The sequence below is a fragment of the Staurois parvus genome, unplaced genomic scaffold (assembly GCF_062004578.1).
Source record: "Staurois parvus isolate SC_StPar_1 unplaced genomic scaffold, SC_StPar_1.0 ptg000131l, whole genome shotgun sequence".
NCBI classification, from domain to species: domain Eukaryota; kingdom Metazoa; phylum Chordata; class Amphibia; order Anura; family Ranidae; genus Staurois; species Staurois parvus.
In genome coordinates this window covers 4,906,110-4,914,755 of record NW_028317927.1, presented here as the reverse complement: position 1 = coordinate 4,914,755, position 8,646 = coordinate 4,906,110, and the positions used below count along the sequence as shown (strand labels likewise).

Below are 8,646 nucleotides of genomic sequence, written 5' to 3'. Positions count from 1 at the left end.
TGATTGATGCACATAGGCGGTGATCTGCCGACATGGCAAACCACTGCTCCTTCTAATCCTCTCACCCAAAAATGATGAGGTTGTGTTCCATTGTATAAATCCAACGTCATTCATGTCTTCCGGCAATGTTGATCCATATAAATCACGATGAATGACGCACATAGGCGGTGATCTGCCGACATGGCAAACCACTGCTCCTTCTAATCCTCTCACCCAGAATGGATGAGGTTATGTTCCATTGTATAAATCCAACGTCATTCCTATCATCTAGGAATGTTGATCCACTCACGATGAATGACGCATAAAGGTGTTGATCCGTGGTAAACCAACTGTCCTCTGATCTTCCGGCAGTTTTTTTATCTTGATGTGAATTCAGTTTCATTCATGTTGTCCAGCACTGTCGATCCATGTCAATCATGATGAATGATGCACAAAGGTGGTGATCTGCCTGCTATACACTGTAATAGCCTGCTATAAGCTGACTCTTTGCCCCAGGAAAGCAAAAGTTAGGTCATTCCTGTGACCCACAAGAGAAGTATGGTCTAACCTTGTGGTGATCTGTCCAAAAGAACGTGGCTCAATGCCGATGGTGCGAATGAGCCCTCATTCTTTCATTTCCTCTCCACCATCCTTCTCCATTTTGTGCTTATGAAGCTGAAGCCATCGAACAATCTCTGTTGCTCTTTTGCAATTTTATTTTCTGTATTTCCTGTGTAGGGAATCAGTTCCTTCACATCAATTTGCTGATTTGTGTCGATTTGTGAGCGCAGACTTTCTTCTGGCATCTTCAATGGTGAGGTGGCCTTTCCTTTCTCCAGCTTCTTCCAGTAAATGGTACTGAAGAAGGGATGTTTTCGCAGTTGTTTCACTGCCTGCCGGCGATCGCTCGGATTTATTTCAAGAAGCTATAAAGAAAAAGAAATGAAATTTAGCATACGGTAGATTGTCACTAACAGAAACTGATCAATCAGCCAGTTTAGTGTCGGCTATTTCTTAAAAATAGAAAAAAAAACACCTCAGAATGTCATATTTTAATTCCTTGGTGTAGTTTTCAGTGAAGATATATATGTCTGTTGGAAGGATCAAAGTGAACATTTCTGAACCAGTGAATGAGTTCATCCAAAAGCTCATGGATAGTTCCTCTATTATTCTGACTCCCTGTGTGGTGAATATCTTGCTATACCGTGTGTATATAACACTTCCAGAAGTCGGATGCCCCCTGTGTGCTTTCTTACACCTGGTGATGTACTGGATACTAGAGAACGTTTTGCAAGCTTCTCTCATAAAGAACACTACACTAAGGATCTAAAGCTTTTGCATAATTCTAATTGTAGAGTATACTTACTCTTTCAATGACATCTTGAAGTTCAGGATCCATGTCCCTCGGATAGAAGTGTCTCCTGAATCTGGCTTCACCTGGATGTGCTCCTGTGGCCATTTCGAATAAGATGACACCCAGTGACCAATAGTCAGACATAGCATCACAGGGTTTTCCTTGTAGAACCTGATAAAACAGAGAGTAAGATTAACCATAAAATAAAGCACACGATGAGCTGCACAGAGCAGTAATAATAGTTAACAATGGTTGGTGGGAATGACAGGTCACAGTGGGCCTCCTGTTGTTTTTTAGGTTTTTTGAGTCACCATCATTGTGGCTCTGCTTCTTTCATCTCCAAAATTCTTGTTAGGTTCATAGATATTATAAGATAAAGATGGGAGCAGTAGAGGGGAAAAACAAGGGTGGTGTTATACTTACTTCTGGGGCCATATAGATTGGAGTACCGGCACAAGTAAATACTTTGTCGGATCCAAACACGTCGGCTTCTGAAAGGCCAAAGTCTGCAATTTTGACATGGCCGGAGCTGTCGAGCAGTATATTCTCGGGTTTCAAGTCTCTGTAAAAAAAAAAAAAAAAAAAGGAGAGAGTTAGATTTACAGATCAAATGTTTAAAACCGTAATTCAACCAATACTAATAGTTCAGCTTTCAAGGGGTGCCAGCGGGTTAGATCCCCTTCTAACTTTCTGCACTGCTTTACGAATGGTAAGAAGAACCTCATGACCTTGGCTGTCAGCTTACTGCAGTGTAAGAAACCATATCAAATCACAGTTGGTCATTCTGCAATGCTTCAACATCTTTATTGAAAAGAAGGGAGCAGAAACACTCCGCAGGCTTTCTTCCTGCGTCACCTTTTGCCCTTCTAGTGGGGGCATGATTACGTCCCACTAGAGGGTGATAAGTGTTAGAATTAGGCAGCCTGGGGAGTGTTTCTATCCACGTGTCTTTAATAAAGCCATAGACTCATTTCAGATTGACGGAGTGCACCTCAATATTGTTTCTTCTGCTGGTTTACGGGGATTGATGGGACCCAGAGCAAATTTTGCACCTGTGGCTGGTTTTGCTCAGCTGCTGAATGGGACATGGCACAGTGTTAGAACAGGACATCTACAATTGCAAATGTATGTAATATGGGGAAGTGAGACTCCCTTACTTAGGCTACGTTCACACTAGCGTTGTGTGCAGGCGGCAGAGAGGCCTCGGACAATTCTGCACATTGCAGCACATGGTGCTGTTCTAACGGGAGCGTTAGCGTCGCGGCAAAACGGACGCCCCTGGTCGAGTCAGGAGGCGTTGAAGCCTCCTATTCTAGTCTACGGTGCCGCTCCGCAAACGCCCGGCCGGCGTTTGCGGTGCAGTGGCGACACGGTTGCGGGGCGTTTGCGGAGCGGTAACACCATTCAAACTTCATTATAGGCGTTTGTAACGCTCGGCAAAGCTTAGCAACCTCCGCTAAACCGCGCATGCGGCGTTTGCGGAGCGTTAAAAGATGCTCCGCAAACGCCGGACCAATGCTTGCCAAACGCTATAGGGGCGTTTGGCAAGCGTTGGTAAAAAGAGTCAAGTGTGAACGAGCCCTTAGAGTCACAAAAGCTTCAGCAGCAGGGGACAGAACTGGCCATGGGCAATTCAACCCTTGTACACCCATCCACAACTAAAGTATTGGGTGGTGTTGTACTTTACTGAAGATTAGAAGATATGGAAGATCATGGTGGAGACACTTACCTGTGCATTATTCCTTGGCGGTGCAGATATTGCAGCGCGCAGAGAAGTTCTGCAGCAATAAATCTGTAAAAAAGGAGAAAAGGTCTACGATTATTGCACGTCTCACAGCATAAGTAAACAAATGATTAAGAGGTGATTTCTTCCAAGCCTTGCATGTCATAAGCAGCAATGTATTACTGTGATAATGACAGGCCCTGCTCTTTTCTTGGGTTACTTTGGTTCTTAACCAGGGATTGGATCATAGTCACCTGATCTGTGGTAGCTGACAACCATTGGCTAAGACCTGTGGGGTTGGAACATTGCTTGTGTGGGGTTGAAGATACAGCCTTGCACGCCAAGATAAACTAGAGGATATAACCGGTGTTTGGCAGATATCACATTAGGCTCGTGCTATGCAGGAGAGTGTTAGCAGATCAATGGTGCTACTAAATTTGCTGGTGACCAGTCACTAGGAGTAGCAACTGATCATTAATCAGCTTGGACAAATAGCTCCCTATGCTATACAGTTAGCATGCTTTAGAATCTTGTAGGGATTAGTTGCATCTGATTGAAGGAGTGTGTGATTATGTGAGATTGATGTCTACAAACTGCATTACAGAGTACTTTGCTGACGGCTGAAAAAGGCTAGGCTAGGGGGTAAACGGAAGATGAGTATGTGTATGGGGGGCAGTGAAGGTTCTTTCCTGATAAAGGCTTACTGAGGTGGGTCGGTGTGGGTGATCTTTTAGTTTAAATGAAGAGAGCAATATAGGAATTCATTTTTTTGTTAAATCATACTTATCTAGGTGCGTGCAGCATCAGTCCGATGCAGCATCTGTCTATGGCCGGTTTTAAGGGCGAGCACTCAACAATCACTTGACAGCTGATTGCGGAGTTCTCACTCAGTCATCGCTCACTCCGAACAGAGAGCGGTGACTGTCAGTCAGCGTTTCTGCTCTTCCCCACCCCGCCAACTTAATGGAGCACTGGATTGTGGAGTGGAGGGAGCAACTGGCTCAGGCTCTCAACGGATCGTTGAGCTGGGTGCCGCTCCAGATTTTGGGGCAGATCCTTATTTTAAAGTCGGGATCTTTCCCCAGCCTGGACCGGCTGAGTGACATCAGCCGACAGCAGGCTTCAGCCCGCTGTCAGCTGAAAACGGGTCAAGGAGCTTTGTCTGTACTTCTCCTTTAAGATTCATTCTGTAATTACTATATGCAAATCCTTCATCATGACTGTTAACCCTCACCCTTCTCTTAGGCCATATTAACACCTTGGTGTTCTGGGAAATGCATGAAAAATGTGCTAAGATGCAAATCACACTTGTGGTGCCATTAATTCTTAATGGCACTTCAAATGCGGGTAGCAGTTGTGTGGCCAAACGCACCAAAATGTACATTGCAAAATTGTGAGGCTCGCGGACAAAGAAAAGTACATGAGCTACTTTGGTGCATTTGTCACGCATAAGGCAGCTCACGTAAGTGAATAGGCTGCCCTATGCTGTTGCACGACTAATGTGCAAAAAAAGCCCAAAATAAAAAGGTTGAATGGTGCGGGTATGAATGCAGCCTTAGACGGAATCTTTGTAAGTCTTACCTTATGGTGTTAGTTGGTAATGGAGCAGAAGACTTGATCAGGTCGCGTAGTTCTCCTCCTCTCATGTATTCCATAACAAAGAAGAGATTTTCCTGTAAAAGAAAGAGAAAAATAAGTCGGTTCCAAAAGGTCAAGTGGATGTGAAGTTTGTGTTTTGGTGGAAATGCAGAAATATAGGGATGTCTGGACATGGTAGACGGTTCAGGAGTTTAACGCATCTTCAAACTCAAGAATAAAAATGTCATCTATTTCAGCTTACACCAGTGCTCAGCTATGGAGGCTGTACTAGTGTTCTTCTTTTCAGCATGTCTTCCTTTATTTTCCCCTTGTAATCCTACCACTAATCTACTTCTTGTCCTAGGGTGACTACGCTCACTTACTATTCTCTATGTCTATGGAGGTGCCGTATTGTCATCCTAGGACAATAAGTATGCCTCTCCCCATCCTTAAGAACACCTCTCCCCATCCTCATCTCTATAACATACGGGGAGCTGTGTTGTAGTTCACAGAGGAGAAGTGAGCGGGGCTGATAAGACTGCTTAGGATGACTCAGGACAGCGCTGGAATTCTGACAGGATCACAAGTGTTTTTCTGCACTTATTAAACAGATATAACAACACGCTCTGCTTGATCTATTTAATAGACCAAGTGTGAACAAACAAGAAATGTTCAGTATTGGCTTTCCATCCACTTTAAGACTAAGTTAACGCGATGCTTGGCAGGAACTTTCAATGTATGGTGAACGTCATTCCTCTGTGGGTAAGCAATATATAGAAGCCATTAACATGCAAACATGTTGTGACAGGTTCTATTGAAGTGACTCTATCATGAGAGAAGTTCAAGGACTATACCTGATCCAAGTCAGTGACTCCGACAGCAAAGCCAAAGTAAGAGCAGGACGGCTGGGGAGAACCAGAATTCCCCAAATTCTGCATTGGCAGCCACCATAACTCTCTCATGTCTTAGCCTCTTTGAAGCTGGACCATCCCTCCTTTTTTTCTGGTTTTGGGATTTATTTCTAGGTCTGTGCTGGACTTGGAGTCCAAATGGATAACATGGATGTGATTTGATGAGTGAGTGATTGATAGGAATGTGAAACTTACTTCTGTTTGGAAGGTTCCATAGGCGTGTGTACAAAAGGAACTCCGTCCAACTTTTTCCAGTATCTGTCTCTCTACGAGGACACTTTTCGGTTCTTCTTGCAGTAATTTCCTCTTCTGTACCACCTTGACTGCCAGTTTCTTGTTGGTGGCAGGATGGGATGCCAGGGCGACCTAAAAAACACAGGACACAAATGATTAGAAGCAATTCAGCTCCGGGTTCTGAAAAGGTTACCTCTGGGTCCAGCAGCAACCCCCCCAGCCTGGCTACGATTGTTAGTCTTAGTTTGAAAACAGTTTATAGAACGGGGAGTCAGCAGGATTTTGTGCAAGTTTTCAGTGGTTTTGACTGTTAGTCAGTAACTTCTAGACTGTTAGGGATTGGGGATAGCTTTCAATAGGCTTTTAGCAAGCCGCAGTAGGCTTTTAGCAAATCACAGCCAGCGCTCACTCTGAAGTCTGTATTCAGCGTTCATAAATTGGGGCTAAAGGCTATGAAGCTGTGCAGCCAAACGTTATGCAATCTGCTATATACAGTTTAAATGTACGTCAGCTTATTTCCTTATATACCAAAGGATTTGTAATTCTGTCTTGCATCTTTTTGTGTATTACACCCCCGACAGACAGTACACCACTAAACATGACTTAGTGTGTAAGCCTGGATTCACTCTACTCGCGTTGCATCCATGTAACACAGTAAACGCACTGGAGATGATGTGCGTTGGCATGCTATTTTTTCATCAGTGGTGTAAAATACCAGTATTGTAGCTTTCTTAAAGCACATTGCATTTACATGCATTCTATTCCAGTGTCACCGAGCGCCAACTAATGTATCACACTGGTGTAAACTGGTCCTATGGGGAAAGCATGGATTTCAGCTTGGCATTGAGCAGCACAGCTCAGTGTGTGTAGTGTAAATGGGAAGCGGTAAGGAATAGAGTGGTGTGACCTCCACCTACGACCTACTATTTGCCGACTGGCAATAATAATAACCACTAACTCGCAGTGCATTAAACCCTCTGTTCATAAATCTTTGATTACTTACCTTTCCGTAACTACCTTGACCAAGTATTTTATGAAAGATAAAGCTGTCAAGATTAAAGTCGGCTGGCGGATGCATTTCTAATTTGGTGCCAGGCACATCCCTGACTACCTTGTTGTCATTCTCACCGGCTGCCCGGTTGACTGGTTGTCTGACAGCCTCATCGACGGGCTTGCTAACAGCCTCATCGACTAGCTCGCTGACAACCCCAACAACGGCCTCGTTGGCTGGCTTGCTGACAACTTCAGCGACTCTCTCGCTGACTACCTCGCCGACTATATCGCTGACAACCTGGTGAAATCTATCGCTGACTACCTCGACGAGCTGTTGATCATTCTTGCTTGTCTCATCAGCAGCGATCTTCCTTTTCTTATTTGGAGGTGCAGAGAAAATTGGATCTGATGCTGGCCTCTTGTTATTCCTCTTGGGCAATATGACAGCACATGGTGTTTTGGCCCAACTCGGTGCTTGACCACATCGTCCCTGTTTTGCTGGTCTTTCTTCCTCAGCAGATTGGTTGGATCTGCGCTTCTTTCCTCTGTTCATGGCACTCTCCTCTTTGGAACTCTTTCCCTCTCCAGAATTCTTCCTCCCATCAGAGTTCCCATGTTTGCTTTCCCGATTTTTGGGGAATTGCTGAGGTGTCTCCACCTTCAACCCACTATGTGATAAAGTGGGCTTATCCAAATCATCTACAAAAGGTCTCCCTATGATGGTATTCCAGGTGACCTCCTGTCTGTTCTTATATGGATGATATCGGAAACGTAGTTTTGGCCTGGTCCACTTCATTATAACACGTTATAATGAGATCTCACAGAGCACAAAAAAAGGAGTGTGTTCACTATCACTAGCAGAAGCACACTGACTGTCTGTGGCTGCGCTGCCTGTGGACTGAGTTTCCGTGGTTGCTAGGATACCAACCGGAAACAAAATTCAAATGATTTTTCTGCCAACTGCCGTTTTCCACAGCGAGGCTCCAATTTTTTTGTAGCAGAGTGACAATCACAGAGCTCAGTATTCTGTCCTGGATATATGAAATCCAACACAAAGAGAAATCTGTGTTGCACCTAATACACAGGTATCAGTATCAGTGAGCACCATTGGGGATCAGTGTGCCTGGTTAGAGCCAAACTCAGCCCCGATGTTTGGTGTGTGTAACATGTGTGTAACATGTAACCAAAGACAAACCTTTTTCTCTGGATCATACAGTACAGGACACAGGACTTGTATTCATAGACCATGAGATCTATTTTGGGCAGCCTCAGGTCAGGGGTTGTTTACAAGAATGCCAACTGTCAGTGGTGAGGGGTGAGGGGTTAGATCCACTGTCATATTTGTATTGCTGGCTGTATCCCCATTAGAGAAATGGACTCTCTCTCATGATTTCCATAAAGAGAGATTCATAGAAAATGTTTCATCCCAACTCTTATCATTGCCCACAGCAACCAATCAGCTTGCAGCTTTTATTTTTCCCCACACAGGTTAGAAAATGGAAATGTAAAGGCTAATTGGCTGTGCTCCAGTGAAGACTAATTAATCCCCCCCCCCCCCCCCCCAGTATGTCACAATTCTGAGATATTGACCAATTAACAGATGGAAGGAAATACATCATTTTTAGTGGAAATGTTGGCACATTTTCCATGTGCCAAGTCAACCAAATTCTGTATGCCTATTTAATTAGCGCTTGCTGTGACAACATCATAAAAGTGATTCCTGCCATTTTATTACTTGCTCTTGTGGGGGTGTTGGGGCGCCAGATCCAAGCATGCTTATGTTGGCGCACGGGAACGGTCACTGAAGTATAGCACTTGTCATGTGATTTGGCGCAGCTGGTGCGACACCACATAGAACTTGTCTTATACCATTC

General features: G+C 44.4%; 1 pseudogene; it reads right to left on the bottom strand.

Annotated features, from left to right (window-relative positions):
* Positions 1-577: 577 nt before the first annotated feature.
* LOC149466349 (putative serine/threonine-protein kinase DDB_G0277449) lies at positions 578-7,568 on the bottom strand (annotated as a pseudogene).
* Between the last annotated feature and the right edge of the window lie 1,078 nt (positions 7,569-8,646).